Consider the following 11695-nt stretch of genomic DNA (forward strand, 5'->3'; position numbering starts at 1 on the left):
CCTCCTCCACCTCCCTCCCCCTCCCCGAGTTTGCAAATGTAAACTTCCTGTAAGAGACGCCCCCGGCCGGCGCACACCCCACTCACACCTGAAGGCTGTATTAAAAGGGACCCGGGAACAGCTCCCAGGGCGAGCTACAGGCCGCGTGTCGGGGCTGCCGTTTTTCCCCGGCCTTCACCTGGTGCTCTCCGCGCACGCCGGGTCCCCGCCCCAGGCGCCCGCCTCCGGCAGTCCCAGAGTCCGGGCCCCGGTGGCACTGCCACGCGTCGATCCTGCGTGGGCACCTGGGGCTCGCGAGAGGCGACCCCTCTAGGACTGACTTTCAGAACTGCAGCTCACGAGATGCGGGTCCCCTGATCTTTTCCGTTCTCCCATTCAGAAGTTCTTTAAAAAAGAAGACGGGGAAGGGGGCAAGGGGAGCTGGAGGTCGAGTCACAGGCCGAGGCCCTCCGCGCACGGTCGCCTCCTCCCCGCAGTTTCGGGTCCTGGGTAAGGGTGCGGGACTCCGAGGACCTGGCGGTCGCAGGAGGTGAAGGGTTAAGAAGCAGGGGGCCACCTCCCTCTCCGCGCATCCACTGCCCCTTCCTCCTCCCCTCCTGTTCCTCCCCCCACCCTCCTTGTGTGCTGTAAAACAATCCCTTTGTTTCCTCTTTAAGACATTAGCCTCAGGGGCCATTATAGGAAAGAAAGGTAGCCAGGCCCTTTTATCTGCAAGAATCCATTAAGCGCGGCCTCTGTGCCGCAGGCCGCTAGGTTAGGGGGTGCTCCGCGACGGGTCCCGAAGTGGGAGAGCCCCTCCCAAGCGGAGACCCAGACACACCTGTATCCCATCTCACTCCCTCCCCCTCGGGAACTGGAGTGGGGGTGGGGGGCGGGGAGTAGAAAGCCAGCAGTTCCCACACGAGAGTGAATGAAAAGTCACGGTGGGCCTCTGGCAAAACCCAGTTTCACGCCTTCCTGCCCTCGCGCCATCTCTTCCCGCACACCCGGGAAAGGGAGTAAACTTTCGACGGCAAGATGGAGAGTTTCCTCTGCGGGTCTCGGGTGCGGGGCCGCAGCTGGGCGCTGGAGACTGGACGCCAGCAGCTGCTAGTCCCGGTAACCAGACGCGCACGTGTCCGTCCGTCCGTCCGCGTGTGGGCGGTTCGAGGGTACCTGAGGACGCCTCTGTCCCGGAGCCCCGCGCGCATTTGATGGTGGTACCCACCCACAGCTGCGAATTTGGCCACTGGGGTACCGAAAGAGGGCCTTTTACCTTTCGTAGGAAGCTGTGATGCTAAATGCCTGCTGAAAGCACTAAAGCACTGGAGGTTTCATGTGTCTCATCAGAAAGTAATCTAACACCGATTCATTATATCTTCCCCCAAGAGCCAGTCGCCCCAAGTGCCCGATCCATCCCACCTAGACGCCCAGTCACGACAACAAACACCGCCGACAGGACGGGCTGAGGGACTGCGGCTCGGTAGTCTGGTTTTGGGGGCCAGGCGCAGAGGGAGGGGAGAAGGCGTGGCAGCCTGGCCGGGCCCCGGGAAAGGCCAGTGTGATACTTTCAAGTGTAGAGGGTGGAATATTTTCTTTTTTGAATTGCCAATAATTCGGATTGTTGGGAGTGACGGTGGCAGGAAAGCAACAAAAGCAAACTCTTTCTTTAAATTCTCTGTTGTATCCAGGTCAAAGACACAATATCAAGTCAGTGTCTCTTGAAATCTCTGTGGAATGACCTTCTTTGGATCTTCTCCTGCTCTTTCACCATGAATATAAATATTTTCTCCACTTACCATATGTTACCCACGCACTTCCACAGACCCCACCGCCACCGCCCTGCTGGGCTCCTTGCAAAAGGAAAGTCCGCCCTGCTCTCTCCTCTCAGCCAGGAGGGCAGGGGGAGGAGGGAGCAGTGTTGTTCAAGGGACAATGTCACTTTCCTCTTCATCAAGATTCTTTGTCAATTGCTGGGGAAATAATTGACCTCAAGCTACTTCAGTCACAACCAATAGAAAAATGGAACCGTGATGTGTCCAGCTGTTATGGGGGAGGCAGGCTGGAAAACAAAGGTGGCAGGGAAGGGGGCTGACATGAAAAATATGTAAAGCTTCATGTGCAAACTCTTGGGAAACAGTGGAATTTCACTTTAAAATAAAACACGACACCAGAATTGGGTTCATTTGTTACATCTCCAAGGTTGCAATTCTTGATTTGTGCCTTCGGATAGCTTAAAAGGAGAATCCCAGCACAGAAGCTGTTTAACACCTCTGCTGTCTTTTGGATTTTCTGACCCTTTCCTTAACTTACACAATGGCACTTTTTCCCAACACCCTGCACTCAGCAGCCAGAATGATTCAGCTCCCTCTGATTCAGGGGCTCAGGGAATCATTTGGTAGTTCTGTGAGTATTCTTTGGCATTTGTTGTTTTTTGTTTAGTTTTGGGTTTTTGTTTGTTTGTTTTACTTGTTGGTTTTGTAAGTAGCAGATGAAAGCAGCCTGAAAGAGAACAGGAAAACTAGGATTGAGAGGGATCACCAGAGAGAGCCAAGAAGAAATTCAGCAATTGGCTTTCCTTGCTTCCCTTAAAGAGATGATGGTCAGGAGCGGTTTGTTAAAACAAATCTCATGTTTCAGCCCACAAGATGTCCCATTTATGAAGCTGATCCTGCTCCAGGTTGGACCAATCAGGCAAAAATCAATAAGGACATTCGATGCCACCAATGCGGTAACAAGCAAGAACAATATCAAACAGCAACTCAGGGAGGCCTCACACATGAGCTCTCAGCCTGAACTGTGTCCTCTCCAAAGAAGAGAAAGAGGACTTGGGGTAATGGGGGGAGTGGGAATCCAGATACTACAAAAACAGCCCGAAAGCTTCCATGGTACACATGGACCTTCTAGTGTGCGACTAAACCAGTGTAGCAAATGTGTGAGTGCTGAGGAACAGCCACCCTGAAGAGCCAAGATCCCTGCCTTCTCCAGGCCCAGCCCTGAAACACAAAAGGTGAAGAAGAGTAATATTAATGTGGCACAAACCCCTGTCACCTGAGTGAAAGGGCTCATCAGACTCACAGATATATTTCTGACAGCTTATATCTCCTCTGTGGAGTTGCAGGGAGTAGGGACTGAGTGGTCAGGCCATCCTTAAAAGCAAGCACATCAGTGCACAGAAAGTAAATGCTATCAGTGCAGATGCTCAGTGACAAATATTTGGTATCATTGCAGAAATTTCCCAAAGAGCCTGATGCATTTTTCTCCAATGAAATTTAATTTGTGTCTGCTCTAAGATGTCCCTGGCAAACACCATAATGGGTCCTATGGTTGGAATGTTTGTGTCCTCCCCAAATTCTTATGTGAAAATCTTATACCCCAAAGCCATTGTAGTAGCAGGTGGGACCTTTGAGAGATAATTAGGTCATGAGATTAGGGCCCTTCTAAAAGAGGCCTGAAAGAGACTCCTCACCCCTTCCATGCGGTGATGCAGCTAGAAGACACCATCTGAAGTGGGAAGCAGGGTCTCACCATTGAACTGCCTGCACCTTGATCTTGGAGTTCCCAGCCTCCAGGACTGTGAGCAATAAATGTATGTTGTTGATAAGCCCCTCTGTCTATGGGATTGGGTTATAGCAGGCTGACTAGACTGAGATGGTCAGCATATTTCCAAATTTCTCCAGCCTCTCCCAGGTGCTTTCCAGATCTTCTCCAAGGCTTATTAATGACATAGAACAATCAGCAGCTATAATTTACTTCTCTCAAAATTACTAACTCCAACCAGTTGAGTGGTATTTATTTAAGGAAAGACTTTACCGCTTAAGGAAGTCTCTAGTGTTCATCACTGTTTAGAGCTGCTTAACCCTGTTTCATTTGAAGCTAGAGAGATTTTTACATCTAACATCCTTGAAAAGAGCCATTTCTGGACTAGCTGTATTCTAGCTGTATCTAGAACTTCACCTAATGGTTCACCTAATGGAACTTCACCTAATAGAAGTTCATCTAATGGTTCGAAGATGAGGCTGTTGAGTTACTGTCTAGTAATGGTATGAATTTGCATTGCACTCTCTGTGCTCTCTTTCCATCTTCCTTATGACCCCTGGCGCTCATTTGCAAGGTGGGAAAGCAGGATGGAGGTAAAATCTGTGGATATAGTAGTTGGTAAGGCTAATTGGCTCCTGTGAAAACGAAACCTATGGCTTGGCCTCATTAGCCTCACGTTAAATCCAACATCTCAAAGTGCAGTTGAATGGACATAGCTCTTACCTGGAACATAATTTGGTAGAATCCAATATGGTGCTCACCAAATGTTTCCCCATCCTGAGATGTTCTGGGTGAAACAGGGGAAATTAAAATAAGACGCCAATCAGTACTCTAGATTTATGAACATCAAATGTGTTCAAAGTATATGGCTTTCATTCTGCAAATAATTTAGGTTTAAACATCTTAGGCTGGGCATGGTGGCTTACTCCTGTAATCCCAGCATTTTGGAAAGCTGAGGTGGGCAAATCACAAGATCAGGAATTTGAGACCAGCCTGGCCAACATGTTGAAACCCCAACTCTATTAAAGATACAAAAAATTACCCGGGTGTGGTGGCATGCTCCTGTAATCCTAGCTACTTGGGAGGCTGAGGCAGGAGAATCACTTGAACCCAGGCAGCAGAGGTTGCAGTGAGCCAAGATCCCACCATTGTACTCCAGGCTGGGCAACAAGGCAAGACTCCATCTCAAAANAAAAAAAAAAAAAAAAAAGCCTTAAAACACATTTTTATCATGTGTAAATTATGATTCTATTATGTAAAAATAAAAAAATGCCTAGAAGAAAAGCTAAAAAGAAATAAATAAAATCGTTTATGTTTTCATTTAGATGGCAGCATTATGAGTAAATGATTTTTTTCTCATCTCAGTTTTCCAAGATGCTATTGAGTGGTTACAATTACGTGCTTGCTAATGGAATAAAATATATGATTGTTCCATAAATATTTGTTAATGCTCATGCATAGGAATCACTCTAAAAATGTGATTTGACAAGTACAATTTCTGTTTTCTGAAAAAACAGTGACTTGAACAAGCATAAGAAGAAGTAACAGGAGGAAAGGAGCAGTCATGAGTGCTTCCTACCATCTGTCGGGCATGTCACAGCGTTATCTCATTTAATTCCCTCTGCTGGTAAAGGAGACATTGATTTTACAGAGTAGGAAATTGAAGCTATAAGAATATGTGTAAATTGCCCAACATCTCACTGGTAAAGGGGTCATTCACATTCAGTGTCTTATGCTTTCCTCTTGCTACATGAAAGATGTAGTAGCAGCAGAATCAACATTTAATAAGTTAGACAAATAAATAAGTGTAACATCCTGTCCTACCAAAAATTATTCTATAGAACAACTGGTCTGATTCCACCCTTTCACAGAATTCCCCCCAATAAACACACACACTACTGTCACTGATTGGATCAGAATGGTCACCTGACCCAAAGCTGCTGAGCTATGGACTTCTAAGTGACCAATCAGATCCCCTCTTCTCAAAAATTTGCATAAAGAGATGTATAAATTGTGGTAAAGTCTACAGTAAGCGTTTTAATTCAGATCTTAGGTCAGCTGCGAGACTAGAAAGGAGTCAGTTCTGTAGAGAGCAAAGGTAACAGAGGATGGAGACCGGTCGCATGGATAAGCAGAGAAGACGGGCCTACACAGCAGGGAGGGAAGCAGAAATGGAGAAACAAGAGGACACCTGGTCCTCCTGTGTAGTTCAGAAGAGCTGTTCCCATTCTCACAGCTCCCCTGTGAGCAATGTTTCCCATGGAGCCTGTGTACTTGAACAATATAACATTTTATTTTAACTAGCTTGAGTGAATTTCTTTTCTTGCAATCAAAATATCTCAAACTACATGCCTGTAATCCCAGCACTTTGGGAGGTCAAGGTGGGAGGATGGCTTGAGCCCAGAAGTTTGAGACCAGCCTGGGTAACATAGTGGGAATCCTGCGTCTACCAAATTTTTTTAAAAACATTAGCCGAGTGTGGTGGTGTGTGCCTGTAGTCCCAGCTACTTGGGAGACTTGAAGTGAGAAGATAGCTTGAGCCTGGGAAGTCAAGTCTGCAGTGAGCTATGATTGTGCCACTGCACTCCAGCCTGAACGACAGAGTGAGACCAAAGAAAGAAACAAAGAGAAAGAAAGAGAAAGAAGGAAAGAAAGAAAGAGGGAAAGAAGAAAGAGAGAAAAGAAAAAGGAAAGAAAGAAAGAAAGAGAAAGAAAAAAAAGAAAGAAGGAAGGAAAGAAAGAGAAAGAAAGATCTCAAACTATAGAAGCAATAAACACACACTTTCTCAGAATCTCAAGTCTTAAGCAAGTCTCTGCCTGGTTTTGCCAATGATGCCCAGTGCTCCCAAAGACATATCCATGTGGATGTCTCTCAGGAACCTGAGACTCAATATGCACTAAGTGAATCCATCCATTTCCCTCCACGTGCTCCCAATGTTTCCAGACTCAGTGAATGTCACTAATATCCTTTAATGTTTCTGACCTGTGAGTTCCCTTCATCCCTCCATTCTTAGCTTCCCAGATACGACCTATCTCAACTCTTCTCAAATACTGTCCCCATCCTTCTGCTTCTCTTCCCCATCCTAGTGCAGGCTTCACCACCTCCCATACTGTGGGCGACAACCTTGCCTTGGTCTTGCTCCTTTCCAACAGCCAATACTCAAGTCTGGTCAGTGTATACACACACACACACACACACACACACACACACCAGCAGCAGCAGCAGCAGCAGCAGCAGCATTTAAAACCCTCCCATGGCTTTCCTTTTAGGGTAAAATCAAAACTCATGTGCATGGTCTCCAGGGCCCTGTTCATTGTAACCTCTCCAGTCCTGTGTCTCAGCATCCTGCCCACACTCTGCCCAGGCTGAACCGCTTTCAGTTCCTCAAACATGTCATGCTTCTCTGCCTGAAGGACTTTTGTGTACCCTGTGCCTCTCAGCGTGGAATTCCTCCCCTACCTAGCTGCTCTTACTCTTCTCCTGTGCCTCAGCTTAGATTTCGTGTCCTCCACAAAGTCTTCTCTAATCTTCTGAACTTAAGGTTAAGTATCCCTAGTATATGGCCCTGTGACCGTCTGTGCCTGACCACCTAGAGCACTTGTCGATCTTCATTGTCACTGCTTATTTGTATTGTCTTCCTGGTTTGACTGTAAACTCCTTGCAGGCAGGGCATTGCTCTGTTATATCTCCAATGCTGAGCCCATCCTGTGATCAGAGAGGAGCACAGACCCTGGGGGTCTGGTTACATAGCAACTAGAGCATCACAGCCATGAGGTGTTCAGGATCTAGGCATGTTTGACAGTCTTGGAAAAGAAATAGCTGTAAGGAGACAGCTATGAAAAAAAAGCTTTGGACCAGAGTCTCAGTAGATGAGGACAGTGGTAGAGAAGAAGAGTATTCAAAAGAAGATGGAACAAGTATGGCTCCAAGACATTTGGAAGTTGAGAGAGTATTTCTGGCTTAGCAGGAATATGATGATTTGGTTTCGTGAGAGTAGGATTGGGTTTGGTGATGGCACAAGAAGTCCAAGTGAAACTTAAAGTTTCAGGACACCAGATGCAAAGAGGCAAAGGCCAGAGATGTCTTTTCTAGAGGTGATGGTGGAATGAATGAAGGAGCTTCTACAGTGTGAGCCAAATATAGGGCCAACAGGAACCTTCCAGTTAAGTCAAGAAGAGCAGAGACGAAGATGGAAGGAGACCTTCAAGGAATAAGTCAGAAAGCAGAGATCAGAGTCCAGCCCCAGAGCATAATAGGAAGTTATGAAGGCCAAGAGAGGAGAGCAATTAAGGAGGAGCTAGCTTGCAAGATTCAGTGCTGATTGTTGTAATGGCAAACATGTATTTGAGCCCTTTGCATGAGCGAGGCGTTTTGAGGAACTCTTCATCAATGACCTTGTTTGATTCTCACAGCAAGTCTATGAGATGGGTGGCACTACTATTCTCACTTTACAAATGAGTTAACTGAGGCTCCAAAAAAGCCTATAGCTTATCAAGGTCATATGCCCAGTAAGCAGCAGAGCTAGGAATCAGACCCACTGTGTTGGAACTTAGAGCTGGAACTTGGGAGATCAAGGGAAAGCTGGAATGGGGGGTGGGGGGCAGGGGAAAGGAGAATATCAGTTCTCTGTGACTTTAGATAGCTTGATGAAACAAAGCAGAAGTCTGTATCGTGGAAGAGAATTGAAGTTGAAAAAGATAGGAAGCCTAGCTTCTCTTCTGATGAGTGGGGCCAGGAGAGGGTGGCAGTCAGAGGGCAGGAGAAAAGGAGGCCCAGGCCTCTAGGCCCATGTTCCTGCCTCTGCCTGGCAGCTGCCTCTGCCCAAAAGAGGTGGCTTCTCCAGAGCCTTCCTGACTGTAAAGAGCCCCAGGATTGCTATTCTGGGCCCTTTTCAACATGACAAGGCGCCGTTGAGAGCTGATAGTGCAGAGATGGAGAACAGCTAGCTCCCAATCAACTTCCCAGGGCCCCTGTGTAAAGCTCCCTGCAGCCCTGCCAGGAAGCAGAGGCCCTGAGAGGAACAGGAGGTGGGCAGGCCAACCCATTTAGAGACCCCATAAGGGTACCTGCCTGAGGCAAACAGCTGGGGTGTCCACAGCACCCCATTTTAAAAGAGGCCAGAAAGAGTCAATCTTAGTACATAAGTTTACTTACAACTGACAACAATTCTTTCCCCAATATGGAGGCCTGGGGATGAAGGCAGAAGAGTCCTCCCACCCCCGCCTCAGGCCCCAGTTCCTTTTCTTCCTGCTGCCTCATATACTCTTCCTTTATTTCTTCCTCTCCCTCATTTTTCTTCCCAAGGACTGGAAAACCTTCCATCAAGAACCCAAGTTTAGGAAAAAGAGAAGCAGGGACCAGGCACGTTGGCTCACGCCTGTAATCTGAGCACTTTGGGAGGCTGAGGCAGGCAGATCATTTAAAGTCAGGAGTTCCAGACCAGTGTGGCCAACATGGTGAAACACCATCTCTACTAAAAATGCAAAGAAAATTAGCCAGGTGTGGTGGGGTGTGACTGTAATCCCAGCTACTTGGGAGGCTGAGGTAGGAGAATCGCTTCAACCCAGGAGGTAGGAGTTGCATTAAGCCAGGATTGCGCCACTGCCCTTTAGCCTGGGCGACAGAGCGAGACTTCATCTNGGAGGAGAGAGGACCTCTTTTCCCAGGAACTCCACGGAGAGAAGAACCAAATCTGTGGACTCACTCCCCAGGCCACGGAGTGTGATTGAAGAGTTGCAGGCCTCCAGGTAGACATTTGGGGCAAATCTGGGGACTGAACGTCGGCCCCTTGGGGCATATAAGCACAAGGAGAATCAAAGGAAGAGAAGAAAGGAAGCCACGCTCACATCAGAGCCGACTGCTTCCGGTGGGCACAAAACTCACCTGAGAGGAATTTTGGTCCTGCATTGGATGGGTCATGGATCTCTCACCTCAAACCTTTGCAACCCCAGCCCCTCGCACCAGTCTGCCAGCTCCCAAGACATAGGCCTTTCCACCTCCCTCCCGCACATCAGACCCCATTTATTTTCCTTTGCTCTGTTGCTTCTGCTGCTTTCAATAAATATGGCTGGCTTTAAAGTCAAGGCAAAGGAGATTTGCAGATAAAAGGGAAGAGGTCTGAACTCTCGGTTGTGTTGCTGGCTTGCAAGTGGACCTGAATCAAGTAGATGCTGAATACAGGCAAGCCACAGTAATAACAGCACTCCTGGGGGGTGTGCAAATCACCAACTCTGGTAAGCACAGAGGAGTCTGTGGGTGAAGGGACCCTGAGCCCCTTCTCCACTCTGTTTCTCCCCAACCCGGTGACAGGGGCCTCCCCGTGGCTTATCTTGGCCTCAGGTCTTTGTGCCATCTCTGCCTGGACCATTTCTTTCAAGGGGCACCATGGCTGGCTCAAATATCAACTCCTCAGAGAAACCTCTTTATTCTGTTTTATTATCTTCAAGGCACTTATCCCTATCCATTTTTTTTTTTTTTTTTTTTTTTTTTGAGACAGAGTCTCGCTCTATCGCCAGGCTGGAGTGCAGTGGCGTGATCTCAGCTCACTGCAACCTCCACTTCCCGGGTTCAAGCGATTTTCCTGCCTCAGCCTCCTGTGTAACTGGGATTTACAGGTGTGCGCCACCACGCCCAGCTAATTTTTGTATTTTTAGTAGAGATGGGGTTTCAGCATGTTGGCCAGGATGATCTCGGTCTCTTGACCTCGTGATTCACCTGCCTCGGCCTCCCAAAGTGCTGGAATTATAGGCATGAGCCACTGCTCCTGGCCCCCAAAAGTTATTTTTAAAATTAATTCCTAGCCCCCACTGCCACCCCATAAAAGCTCCATGAGAGCACGGCCTTGAGGCACCCTGTTCCTGCCTGCATCGGGGCACATAGAAGAGTACCCAGCTTTTATCAAGGCTGTGATGTAAAGGTGTACCAAACTGAAATCATTGAAACGGTAGCTTCAACCCACAAAAAGCAGCCAAATGTGTAAAATGATTGTTTATCAGCAATTAAAATTTAGTTTCAAATCATTATTTTTACCCATCTTTCAAAACAACAGTCCATCTTCTCCCTAATCGGTTGCCTCTTTCCTTTCATCTGGCCAGATCCTACATTTGGAATGTCGAGAATATCTGTAGACTCCCGACAGTTAAAGGAAACCTATGGCTTTAAAAAGACGGTCATCACTGAAGATTGCATTAAACACACGGTAAAAGGAAAATCTCCAAAGGAGATAAAGGGCCTCAGGGGTGGGTGGTGCCTGCCCAGCTGCCCCACCCCTGCAGGGAAACCTGCCCGTGGCCTCCTTAACCCTTCCGTGGCCCGCACCTCGGGAAGATGCTGGGGAAGATCAGAAGAATCCAAGCACTACTTGCTGACTGGAAGAAAACAGCAAAAAAAAAAAAAAAAAAAAAAAAAAAAAAAAAAAAAAAAAAAAAAAAAAAAAGACCTATTCCAGTGTTGCTCCCCACCCCCATCCTTTCTTCTTCCAAAGAGCCTTCTGTTCAGAGAAATTAAAGGACTCTGATAGCAGATCACAAATTCAGGACAGAAAAGCTCCACTATGTAGCCAGAGACTGTATTGTGGGTGACCAGACGTTGGGCACTTTTTTTGCTTATGAACTTTTGGACACCATTCGAATAAAAGACTATTTGTTCCTGGACAAACACCAGCAAAGAAGCTTTTAAGGGAGGGAATATTTTTGTTTTGCATTTTCTCTTTGTGAAAAAAAAAAAAAATGAGAGAGTGAAAGAGATAGAGAGAGAGAGACACTTGCTCTACTTACTTTGCACATAAAAGAACTTAGACTAATTTGTTTACTATTGCTGGAGATTCATGTTTACAAGTTCCTGCAGCATTGTGGTAAAAGAAATGCTATTTTTAAAAAGTAAAAACCCACACGAGCCTCCATATTCAGGGTTCTTCTTCCCCTTCCTGCCTTCCTCACTCCCCACTTTCATTTCACAGCTGGCCACAAACACTGAGCCAAGTCGAAGCTCAGGAGGCCCTTGTCTTTCTCTCTCAGGCCCCTTTCTGACTTCCTTCTAAAAGGCTCATACCTGGATTTGGAAGGCAATCTCTAGTCCAAGTTCAGTGGACTTCTACTTTCCACAAAAGTCACACCCCACCTGTGCTCCTTTTCAGCAAACCAAACTCCTGGCAGACCTGAATACACACCCTAGGTT

At 47.2% G+C, this 11695-nt stretch overlaps 1 long non-coding RNA gene across 1 annotated transcript; it reads right to left on the reverse strand.

Moving 5' to 3' along the window:
* Positions 1 to 1576: 1576 nt before the first annotated feature.
* On the reverse strand, positions 1577 to 10701 carry LOC108317233. The gene is made up of 3 exons (XR_001830653.2): positions 10550 to 10701; positions 4243 to 4306; positions 1577 to 2481 (listed from the first exon to the last, which is right to left on the reverse strand). It is a non-coding gene; the product is annotated as an uncharacterized LOC108317233 (long non-coding RNA).
* Between the last annotated feature and the right edge of the window lie 994 nt (positions 10702 to 11695).

The sequence above is a fragment of the Cebus imitator genome, unplaced genomic scaffold, assembly GCF_001604975.1.
Source record: "Cebus imitator isolate Cc_AM_T3 unplaced genomic scaffold, Cebus_imitator-1.0 Scaffold199, whole genome shotgun sequence".
NCBI lineage: Eukaryota > Metazoa > Chordata > Mammalia > Primates > Cebidae > Cebus > Cebus imitator.